Genomic DNA, 16,413 nt, shown 5'->3' on the forward strand with positions numbered 1-16,413 from the left:
GAGTCTTGTTTTATCAGTACTTCACAGGAGAACCTCACTAGGAGAGCACCTTTGGGTTACTTTCTGCAGATTCCTGATCTAAGATTTCCTAACAGTCCAGGAAGAGATGTTCCTAGACTGTGAATCACACTGCTTTTTGGAAAATATGAACACTCACAGAAATCCTAGATGAAAAATCTCTCAATTGACTTCAATAGGCTTAGTGAGTTCTCTGGGATTACTCATTCTGGCAAATACTATGTGCCTTCCTATCAGATTTCTGTACTTTCTTTTCAGAAAACCTCAGAAACGTGGATAACAAGAATGACTGCTCTATCATCTGTTAACAGGGAACTCTCAGTTTGTTGCTCAGGGCTGAGCTACATTTATTACATTTATCTCATATTCATCATTAAGAGAAATTGCAGCTAGGCTTGGAGCTAAATAATTTGGTGGCTTTATCAACATCTATTACTCAATTGTAGGAAGATGAAACAAATTCATTTTGATTAGGTCAATCTGAAGTAGTGTTTCTATGGCCCATTTAGTAGTCTATTTCTTCTGTAATGTTTTAAGTCTTTTCCTGGAGCATTTTTCCAGAGAAGACTTTAAACTGGGTACAAGTTCGTGATCTGATTTGGGGTATGGAATTCCAGACTGGCCACAAAATTTGATTTTATATGCAGATGCTGGGGGCTGGCAGGCGAGCGTCACCAGAAAGGAAAAGCAAAAAATATTTCTGCAAGTCCCTTCAGAAAATGTGTTCCAAATACACCTGCAGGCCTTCATTAGTACGAATGACATAGGAAAACATTCACACTTATACATACAGCAACCATTAAGACTTTCATGCAAAAAACTTGAGTGCTTAGTTCCAAAAGGAAAAACAAGAACTTTAATTGATTATGACTTGTGGTGCTAGTTTAGTGCCAAAGGCAAAGTTGTACTTGGGCAGGAAACAGACTGCACAAAACCACACTTTTTCCAAGCTGATCACATGTTCCAACCAGGAAATTCATTTGGTAAGAAACACTATGGTTTCTATGGATCTTCAGAGGAAGACTGAGTCAAAAAGCAGTGATGTCCTGCTTATGTAAAGGGTCCTCTCCATCAAGAACTTCTTCCTCAGTGCCTCTTTTACAAATCCTGTCCTACAAAATTTTAAATAAATTTATATATGTGTGTCCATATTAAAAAGAAAAGCTAAACAAAACCCCTTTGTAAAAAAGGAACAAGAAAACAAAAAGCAAATTCTTTTGTCTTCTTGGTGTAAAATAAAAAATTACTTTCAAAAGGTCAGATTGCATTAAGTAAGAAAATAAATGTTTCCTACAAAATAAATCTAATTTGAGTTTCCATCCAAATAAACGTGATTTGTAAAAACAAAATTCAGTTGCTAGGGGCCTGTCTACTATTGCAGACAATCCTGCCCTCACTTACAGCAAGGCAATGAACTGACTTCTTCTCTTACACCAGTTGTGTTACCCTGACCTGAGTAGACTTACAGGTATAAATAACATTTTACAGCTGTGTGAGTACAGCTGACATTCATTGAAGCCGGCGGAAACAGAGCAAACTTGAACTTGAAGCATAGATTAGAATTTCAAAGCAAAATTCTTCTTGGTGTCCTTTTATAGTGGTCTAGATCCTTGCTGTAATTCATCCTTTTGCTCTTTAGGACAGAGTCCATCATGGATGGTCCCTCATGTCTGTAACCTGAAACCCTGTAAGATGCAGCATAGACGTGGCTCCAGACATGGCTTACTCACACACCTGTCTGGTTGAACAGTAAAAAAGTGTGAGCAGGAACATGCCAGCTTTATTTTATGTGATGCATTCCTAGGGTACATGGTGACTAAAAAGTTATCTGTACAGAGACACAAGAGTTTAATGAGTTTCAGAAGGGAGGTGAATTTATTTTAAGTGCATTAACACTGTTTTATGAATAAAGTAGTTAGAAAAGCCAATGCAAACAGTGTGTGATGCTTTTATAAATCTAGCCTGTAATTGTTAACATATGAAGCACCCTCATTTTACTGCAACTTGAATTGCACAGTAAAAGCTTGATTCATGAAGGCATTACACAATAATTAAGTGGGTTTTCTGTGAACTTAACCAATAAAAAAAGTGTAGAAAGGACATGTCTGGAAGTTTCACTGGTCACTAAAAGTGCAGAAGCTGACAACACACAGGTGTTCCTACGATATCAGCCAGTGCCTGCTTGCAGCAGGGAAGGGAGGAAGAAGTGGTTTAGACATAACCTTGCACACTGCTACATGTAGTTATAGTGCTTTAGGCAAGTTAGGGAAAATGTTGTGAGAACTAGGCTTTGCCAGAAAATACTATTGTGGCAAATGGAATCTGTGGCATCAGCCCTCATTGGTCACTTTCTGTATGTATAGATATATTGTCTTCATCAAAAAGTTTCTCTTGGTATGTTGGCCACAATACCTTACACAGGTTGTGGAATCGCTAAAATATAACAGTTAGAAGTATCTACATTGTGTCAAGTTTGGATTTTTTTTTTTTTAATAAGAAATAACTGACCCACTTTGTCAGCTCTGTAGTTCTGTTAAAACACTTAATAAAAGATCCAGTTCTGGATCTGCAACTAAAAGAAACTTGAAATAATTATACATATGGGTGAGGGGCAGGGGAGATGTATTAAATCACTTCTCTGGATCTATGAGATGAAGTGAATCCTACAATAATTTAATTAATCATAAATGAGCTGTCTCCTTGTGCCTGCCAATCTCCCCTGTCTAACTCTGAGAAGAAGGGTGGAATAATTTACAGCTCTTTCGTTTCTGCTGAAGGCCTGCACATATCCACAAGGGTGTCTTAACACCTAGCACATTGTCCCTGTGCTTAATGAATGTGCTTAGAACATTCATTTACTCAGCTCCAGCAGCTCAGCTGATGTGGTGTCACTTGTTACTCAGTATTTTAGACTGCACAACTATCAATCCAAACCTGGTCATAAACCTGGCTTACTGTCTCTTCTGCATAACCTAAATCTGCTTTTTGAGAGACTGGGAAAAAAAAAAAAAAAGAAAAAAGCCTATTTGTCCTGACAGAGACAGATGCATGGGGTAAGGATCACACTTTGGATGTGAGATTCATTGGATTCTGCTCATACCAGTTCACCACAGTCCTGCTGATGCTGGGCTCATCGTGCCATAGTGTTTCCCCGCCTCTGAATTGTGCTGGACAGGAGAGATCAGGTGGTAGAAGGGTTGCAGGGCTGTGTCACAGTGCTGTGCCCAGTGGACTGGGAACAGTTGTTCAGAAAAAAAGGAGTGTAAGCCTTCTGAATGGCTCCAGGGAGAGGCAACAGAAATCCAGTCCATTGATTTTCTTGGTCCTTTTGTGAGACTTCTCTGAATGCATTATTGTCGGCATTCAGTCTTCTGCTAACTGTGGGAGATCTATCAGGATGCTACATCACATGTGCATCTGCTGCCGGGATGGTTACTCTGGACATAATCTCAGCTATTGTTTGATTGTTAGTTAAGAAACGGATATCAACAATATAATTGCTGACCACAACATGCTGCAACACTCCACACCCATTCCTCCTTCAGGAAGTGATGCAGCTAGTTAAAAAAGAGTGTAGCTCAAGATGTCTGAGCCATTTGCACATATAAGGATAGGAGTAATTTATGAAAAATTGTGCCAGAACAGATTTGTATTAAATATTAGCTATATGGGGCAGGACTTATGAAATCATGTACTTACATTTCTGCTCATTTAAGCTACTGTGTCCAGCAGCCTCTAACTCTGGCCTTCACAACGTCCCCCTCCACACCCTCACAGCTGGTACCTGACCCTGAAGGTACTTCTTGTACTTGCTGCCTAAATCCCCTACATGCCCACACTTCTCTTGCTGGGACATGAGGAGCAGCTGGAATCTTTTCCGTAAGGAAGCATTTCCCCTGTAAGCCCCAGTTGAGTTCACTGACAAAATGTTCTTTTGCCTATCTTGCCTGACATCCTTGACCTCTTTTGGGCATGGGGATGACCTGAGGCAGCGTTATGCTCCTAGCACTGCCAGTCTCAAGGACTCCTTATTAATGCTGGACCTATTTTAAATACTTTTCAAAACTGAAACACTTCGATGGTTTTGAAGCTATTCTCCATGTCACTCATTAGCCACAGCTTTGAAAGCAAATGTGAAACATTAGCTAAAATTTGTCAGACTCTTATGTGAGCTGAAATGCTTTCTCACAGGGTGTATTTCAAAGTAATGTTTTTGGTTGATTATTAGTGTCAGAGCCAGAGAGGGGCCTTCACAGAGCAAAACGCAGGATCCTCGCTCACCTCACCATTGCCGATTGTGGGAAACAGGGGACCACAAGGGCTCTGATCCTGCTTGTCAGCATTCCCCACCACCCTCAGCAGCAGACCAGTTCACCTTTGGCTGTCTCTAGCTCAGCCTTGAAAATTTCCTTGGATGGAGGATCTGCAGTCCCTCTGAGTAATGACTTCCAGTACTGTGCTACCCTCCTAGGGAAGAAAACTCTCTTAAAATATGACCTAAACAAAAGATTTATTTTTCATTCTACCAAATACTTGAATATACTTTCAGAAAATGTGTGTCTACAAAATCTTTCAAGTTTTGCTGTTTCGGTTTTCCCCTGGAGTATTCTAAATTGCTCCTCCCACACAGTTTCTAGTGAATGCATGAGAATGGGGGTTTACGAATGCACTAAAGAATAATATATGTGACATGTCACATTTAAAATAATAAGTTGAACTCCCTAGTCTCACTTGCCTGTCTTTATCAAACTCTCTCCTCTTTACCCCCTTCTTCCTGCTAACATAGCTGAGGCATCCCCTTTGGTCCACCCCACAGTCCTTCCTCAGCTGGTATTGTGTAAGAACCCCTGGAGCTCCTGAATCTGAAACTGCCTTCCAGTATTCCTCCACTTCAACCTAATTCACCCTTGACTATAAGCAAATATATTCTCGCTTGTCATCACTTTTTAATTTCTCTTTTCCTCTGCATGTATTTATTGCTAAACAAACAGTGCCTGTTAAATCTGCAAAAGCATTTGGGACACAGTAGGTGAGATGAGTCGATGAGAGCTGTGACCCCACACAGAATGATACCTTTGGGCTGATATGTTCTTGAAATTTCTGTGCTCACTTCAGAAATATTTGGGACATCAGATATAACTATCCTGTTTCTAATGGAAGGCCACCTGCCATGTCAACCAGTCAAGAAATTTATCAGATGTGCTTTTCATGGCTTTTTTAGTCAGAGGGAGCTAACAGGGACCCATTTGTAGATTCTTGTGTGAAGTGCCCAGTACAGCACACATTTTCTCTTCTTTAACTACAAGTAGCTCCTAGTGATGCTGATGGAAATTACAGGTGTGTGCACTTAGAGAAGAATACAGATCTATACTGTGCAAATTACTTCAAAAAACAAACTCAGTTTATGGACATGGACTGTGCAGAGCTGAGCAGCAGTATATTTCAAGTAGCGTTTCTTGCATACCACATAACAAAGGAAAGAAGGTGCTGGGGGGTGAGGGAGGGCAAAGATCTGGATTTTATAACTACTTTTAATAACAACCATGGAGGATAAAACCTGCAGAATTTTGACTGGCTTCAAAATCACTTCTCACCTCTGGTTTTGAAATCTCCAGCCCAATTATTTGTTTACTTGATGGTGCTAAAGTCTTATTCTCCATCGTTATTTGCTTGCCAGTAAAGAACCAAAAAGAACTGCAGTCCCAAGGTAATCACACAACTATATCACTTCCAGATGATAAGTCACACACTGATGGTGAAAGCAGATTTTACAGTTTCAGTGTGCCAGGTAATATATGGCAGTCACCCAGTTCCTATTAGGTTTTGTAATAGTATATATGCTTTTTTTTTTTTTTTTGAGCTGTGTTAGGGCTGGCTAACAACACATAGAAGCAATGTTTAGCTTGATTTCCATCTGAAAATTTCTCCTTCAAAAGAAAATACTATTCTAAAGCAACTGTTATCCCTGACCCTCCACACACAGAAATCGTATTAGCAATTTTTGTTTTGACATTGAGTGTGCAGCAGTTTGAATAACCAGCCTTGGAAGTATGCAGTCTAAACATACTCCCTCTATATGCATGCTTGTGATGCCATCTTTAAATACGTGACCACTTCATGCCTCTCCCACAGGATCCTTGCTTCATTCACTGGATGGGTGGCATTCATTTATTGAAAAGCCATTTTGCTTTCTCCGTGTGTTTAACATGTGGTCCAAACTCCTACTTACCACAGACCAGTTGATCTTGATCTGAAGAAAGAGTTTTTAATTTCATTTGGGAAGTTTCCCATTATCTTAATGGCTGCAGTCTCTAAGCAGTTCACAAACTTCTATTTATTTTCAGATTGCCCCTAGGGTTATCATCACCACCTACAGGTGGAAAACAAAACAGAGAGGTGCAGCGATTTCAGATGCTCAGTTTAAGAACTCAGGACCTAATCTGTCCAGATACTTGCCATTATGTAATTCTTTAGATATATAGAGCAGAGCTCCACTCAAGTCCTGCTGCAGCTGTGAGTGCCCAGGACTTCTTCAAATCAGACCCAGGAGTTTCAAGTCAGGTACACTTATAAATGGGAACATGCAATTAGTGACCATGTGTGCAAAATTTGGTGTAAGAACTTACTGATATCTTAGAAGATATATATGGTAGAGGCAAAAAGAGATGCATCCAGGTCTTCAAATTGACATTCAATATCTTTAGGCAAGATAGCTGTCGCTGTTTTTCCCCTCAACTGTATTCAAAACACACCATTGAACCTGCAACAGATGAATAGGGTGCTAAGCATCTCGCATTACACAATCCTGACTCATCTTAAGCAGGATCCAGGGCTGAGCACAAGCTGACACATCTGTGGGAAAAGAGTATGGGTTCCTCTATTCCAAATGCACACATGCAGAAGAAAAAAATTACACAGATAACTTTAGCTCTGGTGCTTTCCAACTTCTGCGTGTTTGCTTTGGCAGCTCACAGAGTTCTTTTAAGAGAGTGTTTGTAGGTAATTTCCTAGGTTCTTAATGAAGCAAAGTGGAAAAACAAAAATTCTATTATGTGGCATCATATTAACACCTCTATGCCTCACGCTATTGGGGTTAGCTCTTAGCTTCACCATATGGACTTCTGCCCTTTGAGTTAATGGGGTGATTTGTAGCAATACTAAGTTGTCTGCTTCTCTGTGGACCAGAGGACAATTTTGCTAGGGGCTGAGACCAGAGCAGTGCCATGAGCAGGGGCCTCATGCTGCATTCCCTGCCCTGGAATGATCAGTGAAAGGCAGCCTGTAGTGTCTAACAAGTGTCTTTCTCCTCTAGCTCTGCCTTTCTCCCCTCTAACTGTCTTTGTCCCTGTCCCATTCCTTCTTCAGCCCTGGCTCCTTGTTTCCAGCCACTGCTTTCTCTCATGGCCAGCTGCTGTTGCCAATTCCCACCCAGTCCCAATTGCTCATCCCTTCTCTCTTTCAGTCTCTTACCTGAAGGTGTCACTGGTCTCTCCCATCTGGGTTTCAAGTCCCAGTCTCCATAGGGACCCAGACCCAGATCTCCACCTCCTGAACACAGCCTCTTAGCTTCAGGTTTTTGCCCATGTGTTTCCTTTCGAAGTCTTATCCCTGTTTCTTCACCCAGCTGCTCTCTTGTCACATTTGATACCTCATCTGTATTTCTGTCTCATCATCCTCTTCCTCTTTTGTCCTCCTGCAGCCACAGTGCCCCCCGAGAACTGCTGAAGTAAAAATCCTTCTACTGGGATAAAACCACATGTCATCATCCAGCATGTCTCCCCTCCCTACTCCAGCCATTTTTTTTTTTTTTAAAAACATCCCTTCAGGAGGGTCTGCTTACATTTTTACCATAAATAAAAAAGACATTATTTACCCTTACAGTTATGATGCTCTTTCTGGAAGCAGCCTGTCATGCTAATGTGGCTTAACCCTGTAGAAACTAGCAGTCAGTTTTTTTAGGGAACAGTTTTCTCTGGCTGGATAAATGCTTATGTATGTACTGTTAATGCCACTGCTGTGTAGCTTTTCACCAGGCTTTCAGCAGGGGTTTGCAGGACATGGCAGAGAGATGCAGTTACTGCCTGGATTTCTTTTTGAGCTACCTCTAAGAATGCAGAACAGACACTCCTGCAAGGATCTGCCAAGCCAGGCACTGCTGGAAACAAACAAACAAAACAATAGAAAGAAAGGAGGGAGAGGGCAGTTATACTCTATTGTTTATGGGGTTCAACTTTTAGAAATAATGTTTCAAAGTTTGGGTAGGGTTAAAAGCTTTTATCTTCAACACAAGAGGTAAGTAAATAAATATGCGTATACAGAGACACTGACACAGACGCAAACACAGCCTGTCACTAACACGCATGCATCCTTATAGTTCATCTATATTTTAAATCTGATGGTTTTGCTTGCTTGGTTGTTGTTGACAGTAATGGGAGTGTTGTCTGCAAAAGGAGTTCTATGGCAAGTCCCTGGGCATAAGCAGAATTTGGCTGTTATGTTTAGAATGATTTTGAAGAACTGTTTCTTACAGGCTTATTAATTAGAAATGTGACTTAAACTGAGGAGAAGAGGAGAGGGTATTCCACACTGCCCAATGCTCCATAACCTCTGTTCATACTTTCATTTAGTTCATTAACCCTTGAAGTCAGGGGAAGGTTTGCACTGAGCTGAGGAAGACCTTGATTACATCTTCATGTTAGTCCTTCAGTTTGGTCTGTACCGAACAATGGACAGGGTGAAACACTGGACATGAGCAAAATTTTCTCTTGCCTGTGTAGTTTTCCTGTCACAAGCGCTGAGAAAGCCCTGGGACATTGTTTTGCAATAATCCTCTGGTTTAAAATGTTATCCTGTGTGTGTGGCTTATACCCTTATAGACATGTAAATGCATAAATAAAGTCAAATACATATTAAAAAAAAATGCTGACTAGTAACAAGGTAATTAGTCATCCAAATGTTCCAGAACTGTCATAAGGAGGAAGAAATAGTGCTCTCAAGTTACTTCAGCCCACCGTCAATATCAGCTTGGAGTGTGAGTACGAAGCTGAACTATTTCACATGCTGCACACACGAAAATGGAGATGGAAAGTGATGAGCTCTTTATATGCCCCTTTCCAAATAAATTTGGAGAAGAGCTTAGGAGGTTAAACAGGTCCCAAATGGTTTCTGCTGCTGAAATAGTCTATTGATGCTTTATTTTCCCCTTTAGATTTTCCACTACATTAAACATTTTAAACTACCAAATATTTCTTTTTAAAGGCGAATGGAATGAAAAGATGTCTTACATGACTTATTACAAATTCAGAGGGAAATACTCGCCCTGTAAATAGTTTTAAAAAAATTAACATCATCAATTTAGATGTTGACATGCTTTATATTAAAGGGTCATATTGTACTGAAGGTCTTTAAAGAGAACTTCCAATTGAAAGGAGTTGATTTCGGTGGGAACTGATTGAAGTGGGACTTGTTCTTTCTGGTAGTTGATCTCTCTCTGGGCTTAGTTCTGTGATTTTCAGTGCAGCTTGCCCCTAAATCTTTTTTTTTTTTGTGGGTCAAATTGTTTTGCTCCCTGTTTTACCTCACAGGCTCCCATGCCACTGCCACTCTCACACCACAGGCACCTGGGATGAAACCTCAGCAACTATGCACTGATGTCGTGGGGAGACACTGGTGCTGCAGGACCCAGTGGGTGAGGCTGAACCTTGGCAGCACCTTAGCTGATCCTTACCATGTCCTCAGTGCATGTTTTTCCTGTGCGGGTTTTGTGCTCAGAGGTCTTGCATCAGCAAGCGCAAGCAAGCACAAAGCCACATCAAATCATGTTATCATCTGTGTTTGACAAGCCTCCAAAATGTTCTTCACCATCAGAGCCCAGCCTTCCTCCAGCAGCTCACTCAGCGAACACCAGCACTTCCAGAGGTGACTGTGATTTCTGGCTGCCTCCACACCTGAGCCACCCTGGCAGCCTCCCCAAGCGGGGCAGAGCAATGCACATTCCGCAAGCCACAGGATGCCCCCCAGGTGTTCAATATTTAACACATCAAAACCTGTTGAGCACTCCTTATCATAAGCACAGACTAGATTTCCACTGGAAAAAAAAAAATCCTACACTGTTTGGATTGGTTTATGTTTTACCTATATATTTACGATTCTACAGTTCATGTTTATTCAAGGAATTTTTTTTACCATTAAATGCAGTGTTCTGGAAAAAATACTTCATTTAGAGAAAATATTCAGCTCCTTTTCTGTATTTCTGTTATTATTCAATATGAAAAGGATATTGTAAGTGCACATTCAACTGAATATGTGGTTTGGCAGCAAGCAGCTATTCAGCTGCCCTGCTTCTACCTCAGAGTTTATTCAGGTCATAAAAGAGACATATAAGCATTTGAGTTAAGATTTATAGTTACATTAACTGTATTAGAAGCTTTTTGTACTTAATATAAAACACACTCTAGCAGCCCAACATCACTTTATTCCATAATACAGTCAATATTAGACTTGTTACGTCCTGTAATTACTGACATTAATTGCCTCAGGAATAATAGGAAGTGAGTTAAGTGCCAGTGTAGTAGGTGTAAATGGCACTTTACAGTACATGACATTTTGAAATATCGTATGAGTCATGAAATTTGTAATTAATTTTTCCTTATTTAGTAATTAAATAATAACCAAACGAAACAAAGGATGTCCTCAACACAGCATGGTTAGATTATTTTTATAAATTCAATAAAGAGGTTACCATAAGAATTTAATTTAAATTCCATGGAAGATTCAACCCAGGCCTGACGGAGCAGAAGATAAGCTCTTGCAGACACTTTTAGGAGAATGTATGGGCCTGGATTTGTACAGTTCCCTCCAATGCCTCACAGTGACCTTTGCAAGGCTTTAACCAGCGTTGCATGGAACAATGATCTTCTGGAAAGGAGGCTGAAGTCACCAGCAACTCAGGCAGGAAATCATATGTGTATGTCTTCAAGCCACCTTCAACTGCTAATTCAGAAATGCTAGTATTAACCTAATTTCCCCGAATTACAGTTTTATAGGACATCTATTTTAGAAGTTCTTATTTCCTTTATCATTCATTCTACTGCAAATAGACATCCATTCTAAGCCTTTACACAGAGAGAGCCCACTGTTGCTTCCCAAAGGTCTTGCAAGTCTGGAAATGGGTAAGATTGAGGTTTCTTAATCAAATAATATCTCCAGAATAGTACACTGTCTGAAATTTTCAAAATGTGGAATATGCCTATGACGCATATTTTTTCAACAGCCTTTTTCATCTGTATATTGATTAAGCTAACATAATCTAACTGTACACAGTCAACATTTAGCATTCAACTTGAGCTTGATGTTAACTGTCTGTTAAGGTGAACAAAAAAAAAAAAAAAAAAAGAGAACCCACATTTACTTATAACCCTGATCTGTTTTGGGATCCCAAGGCTTTTCTGTTAACAATAAAAAAACCCAATAAATCCTCATCTCTTTGCTTTTTAAGCCTGACAGATAGTCTTTGAAGCATTATAACATTTATTTCTTCCAACCAGATGTGTAATTTATATTGTATTTGATAGCAAACCTTAACATTATAGAAGACACTTGTGCTAAAATAATAACACAAACGCATTCTTCATCACCGGGCTAAAACCTTCCCAGGAATGTTTCCAGTCCCTCCCGTATTCCAGTACCTTGCTAGTATTCTTGTAACAGTTCCTTTGATGCTGGTAAGTCAGGTCACCATCACAGAGATCTAAACGGAGTCAGTCTGCAAACAGAATTAATACAGTAGACTTAAACAGGGTGTCATCTAAGACCCCCACATGCATTTGCAAGGAGCACACTGTAAGGAAAATGTTTAAGTGCTGTTTTTGAAGAAGGTTGCATTTTTTTTCCTTACAGAAAGAGAGAAAAATGTGACATTTTCTACTCGTGCAAGAAACTTCATATCTTTATGTGCATCAGAAATGTTCAAGTAAGATATCCATTTTTTGTTCTCTTACGTGTTTACTAGCCTAGCTTGGACCCCTAATGCAGTACAGAATTGAAAAGTAAACACTGCAGTGATTTTGAATAGTTCAGCTGTAGTCCCTATGACAGAGAAATGCTGGTGGAGAATCCACTGGATATTCCAAGTCCCTTATGGTGGGTGAAGGTGACCCAGCAGGGGCTCCTGAAGCTGATATCTATTGCTCCTCTGCAGGGTCAGCTTCCCACACAGGTTCAACTCCTGGTCCATACTAGTAAATGACTTTTTGCCATCACTGTGTATCACTTTAACAGAGGACTTTTCCCTCCACTCACTGAAGAGTACAGCTCAGCCATGGGAAGATGTTGGTACGTGCCTTGCAAGGTTAGAGATAGTGGCAGCTGTACTTTCACCAGACAGTATTACTGCTCATCTGCTGTGAGCCTGCAGGCTGGGAAAAGTGATTACTCTTTCCTGAGGAAAAAATTTCTGAAGGGAAGTAGGAGGGAGTAATGGACCTTTGCTCCTGCCCCTAGAAGCAGGCACACAGCAATCTGAGAGGGCACACAGCAGTCTGAGAAGTAGAACAGAAGGCTGAGCTGCAGCCATCTTCTCAGCTTTTTCCAGCTTCTTTTGAGCACTGGAACAGGCTCCCCAGAGAGGCAGTCATGGCTCCAAGCCTGACAGTGTTCAAGAATAGACTGGACAACACCCTCAAATACATGGTGTGAACTGTGGGGTTGTCATATCCAAGTACAGGAGCTGGACTCAATGATCCCTGTGGGTGCCTTCCAACTCAGGACGTTCTATGATTCTATGATTCTCCAAGGACAAGCCCACAGGGACTTTGGGCTTCCCAAAGGAACATGGCAGTGCCAGTAACCTCAGAGAGCTCCCTCTCAGAGGCAGTTTGCCTTATTACTCACCTTTCTTTTCCCATATTTTCCAACCTGGAATAGGGTTGCCCTGTGCCATTATCAGCACCTTAAAGATGCAGTTGTGCTTTTCCTAGGGTTGAAAAACTGCAGAACTCAAGTAATAAGTCATATTCTTACTCCTGACTGCCCTTAATGTTATCATGGTTTATTGTTTCTCCTGCAGGTGAAGCATCAGGGAGGGTTGTATTCAATTGTGTTCATTGTTGTACAAAACTTACAGGAAGACCTAGATATTTAAAGAAAATACTCTAGTCCTACATAGAGCGTGTACATGATGTGGTAGTAATATTTACTGTCCTCTTGGTGGTAGAATGAAGTCTATAAAAAAAAACGTGCTGAGAAATCAAAGAACCACGGTAATTTTAGTCAGTTTGCCTTCTGATCTATTTGAAAAGTCTTTATTAAAAAGACAAACGGCAATAGCAAAAATGCTGCCCTGGGAGCAGTTCTGATATATACTAATGGCAAACAGCTCTGCGCATTCATTACATATGGAATAGCTCCTCCTAGTGAAACCCTGCACGAACAGTTGAGAACTAATTTTCTTCCCTTCCAGTATTTCCCCCACCTCTTGAACTGCAGTTACTTGGGGGGGGGGGGGGGGTAAGGTGGGGCGGGGCCGGGCAGAAAAGGAGTATTTGCAGTTTTACTTCAAAACCAAACTTATGCCTTCAGATGTCTGTGTTTAGCTGCTGCTGGCTTCTGTGGCTCCTTTACATGTGTGTTTACCAATTACCATTTGGGCCATCATAAATCAAAGAACTGTCTCAAGGAACTCCAGAGTGAAAGCATAAGCTGCTGGAGCTTGCGTTAACAAGGCGATGATCATGTGCTGTAGAGTATAAAGCCTCTTTCATACCTTCTGGTAGCTCATAGCCCGTCTGGAAAGCAGAGCAGGTGAATCATAAGACAGAACTTGGCCCTATTGCTTCTAAAATGCTGCACTTTGCAGTCACATGGACAAAATAAATCCTTTATCTGAGTTACTTTATCTGTTTGTCACCATAATCAGATATTTCATTCAGTTAGTATCATTTTTGCAGCTTGTTTAACCAGTTTTGTTGTAATGTTAGCTTAATGTTTTAGTCATAAATAAATGCCAGCAGCAAAAGTAGAAGATAAAGTCACAGGGAGACAAGAATCTTCATTGTCTGTAATGTTAAAAATTGAAGAGAACAAGTAAAGAATTTGATAAAATTATGAAAAAAATCATACCTTAGAAATTTCTGCAACTTTCTGGTCTGGAAAATTTTTGAAAGTTTGGGTTTGCTACAGGGTCTGAGAAGAGTTTCACCTTTGAAAACAGGTGATTAAAATGAGCTCCGAAATATTGACCCAGAAGTTTGTAGGAGACATCAATAAACAGAATTTATTTGTAGAAGAAAAAAAAATCCTTCAAGCAAAACAAAAATACAACTAGTCTATTTGTCTGTCCAATTAAAGGACCTGTCCTACCTGGGCTAAATAGCATCTGAGCGAGTTAAAGGCACTATACTCCAGAGTTGGTGCTCCATAGAGGTACAAAGTAAATTGCACATCCTTAACAAGCTCGCTCATGGTTTGCTCAGCTCTCTTCCATGTGCCATGCTTGGCTGCCTCTGGCACTGGGAGTGGTATGGAAAAGGAGACCTTTGGGATGGAGAGGTGCTTCAGTTTAGAAGAAATGGACAGAATTCCTTACACATTGGATATTGTTTATAGTAAAAATTCACTCTTGTCCTGAAGCCAGGATAAGCCTCTGTGACTAGTTCTCTCCTGTATCCTAAATCTGATAGCATATATTTCTACAGCTACTAAGTTGGAAGCTGCAAAAATTGGACTGTAGGCACATGGCTCACACAGCCAGAATCTAAAGCTAATGACAGCCCCACTGAGTGGGAATACTTATCACCAGCACATACATCAGGATTACACCAACTGGCTCCTCTATTAATGTTTCAGGAACAGATCCTGAAATAACTGATAAATTATGACCCAAGTTAGAGCTGAGTGTCATTTAGACCCTGAAGATTACCCTGCATCCTTGTTTGAGTCTTGTTGCTGCCATTTCATTATATCACCCATGATAGATGCAAAGCTCCAATTGATGAACGGTTGTTCTTCCCTTACAATTAGGTACGAATCTGTTACGGAAATCCAACTGGTTATTTCTAGACTTTCCTGAAATTACTCTCTAAACACAGCTGCCTTACAGTCATGGTAAACATTCTTCACAAAGGCCAGTTTGCTCTGCAGGCCCCAAAGAATGTGACAGCTTGATACTTGGATAAGCCTGGGCTCAGTTTCTGTTTCTGCAGAAAAGCTGGAGTCTCCAGTGGATGTTGGTAAACAAACCCTGGAGCCACTACTTGATAGGGTTCATAACCTGTTATTCAGCACCTTGTAATACGGAGTTGGATGTAACCAAAATGGAAGACAACAAAAAATCAGAAAAGTATTTCAGAAGTACCTGGGATGAATAATTGTGCACAGAGCAAGCTGCAGTAACAGTTATTCAGTTGTTAAGTGTGGCCTGACTTGGTTAACCCTGCACTAGGCTGAGGTACTCAAGGAATTGTAGTTGCTGAAAGAAACAAGTTGTCTTCCCAGTGTCCACATAAAGCTCTCACAGACTTCAGTACAGAAACAGAAGGAAGGGTAGAAGGGAGGGAGGGTGGGAGACTGAGCCAAGAGTTGTAAGCCACTTCTGTTGTCAAATCGCAAGACTTTTTGTCTAGAAGATGAAATAATTTCCATTTTTGGTCTCTGAAAGAGGCTAGGTAGATTCATGTTAGAAGTAGCATACACAAGAGTCAGTACTGTTAACCACTAGATAACTTTATTTAAAAAATATTTAGCTCTCCATTGCGTAAAAGAGTTTGTGTCTTCCCAGGAGTTCAATACCAGAAAGGATGCGCTATAGCTCAAGCTCTTGGAGCAAGTACAACCTGGCAAAATTCAAACTGGTGAAAAGACAGATCTCTCTGAACTTGCTGCTGCTTTCTGGGACCTTCTGTTTGCTTTTGTGATGGGAATGCCATATAGGGAGTGTTGGAAAAGACACAGGTAAAGAGCTATTATTGTTGTTGTAGGACCAATTCCATCTTCATGACTAAGACTGAGTGAAACTTGCTGCCAAATAAGATATTAGTTGTTTTGGTGCATGATAGTGGAATTAAGCCCAGAAAGAAAACACCTTGAAACCTGGGCTTGACTGTGCATGTATTGGGCACCAAACATGAAATTTCAGGCATGACAGTGCCAGGCAGCTTCTACACCCACTGGCAGCGCAGGGAGGGCTTAGCTCTGCCCACAGCTGGGCACAGCATACCACCCTGGTGGCTTTAAAACACCAGTTTGTCTGAGAGGACTTGTTCTTTCCATGCACTGTGAACAGCTGGAAGGGACTGTTGCTCCATAAATTAGTGGAAAGGTTTTCAGATTTGCATCCTCATAGGCAGAAAAACCTGATGACCTGAAGGAAGAGGAGAAGAAATCAGAGAAGATTTCTTA

General features: G+C 40.7%; 1 long non-coding RNA gene across 1 annotated transcript in view; it reads right to left on the reverse strand.

Moving 5' to 3' along the window:
- Positions 1–16,413, reverse strand: part of LOC139828012 (uncharacterized) — a 41,099-nt gene that overhangs the window by 10,893 nt on the left and 13,793 nt on the right. Inside the window, exons 2-4 of the long non-coding RNA XR_011739173.1 lie at positions 11,706–11,782; positions 6,645–6,778; positions 6,248–6,388 (exon numbers count right to left, since the gene is read on the reverse strand). This is a non-coding gene — a long non-coding RNA (uncharacterized lncRNA). The remainder of the gene's footprint in view (positions 1–6,247; positions 6,389–6,644; positions 6,779–11,705; positions 11,783–16,413) is intronic.

The sequence above is a fragment of the Patagioenas fasciata genome, chromosome 5 (assembly GCF_037038585.1).
Source record: "Patagioenas fasciata isolate bPatFas1 chromosome 5, bPatFas1.hap1, whole genome shotgun sequence".
Lineage (NCBI taxonomy): Eukaryota > Metazoa > Chordata > Aves > Columbiformes > Columbidae > Patagioenas > Patagioenas fasciata.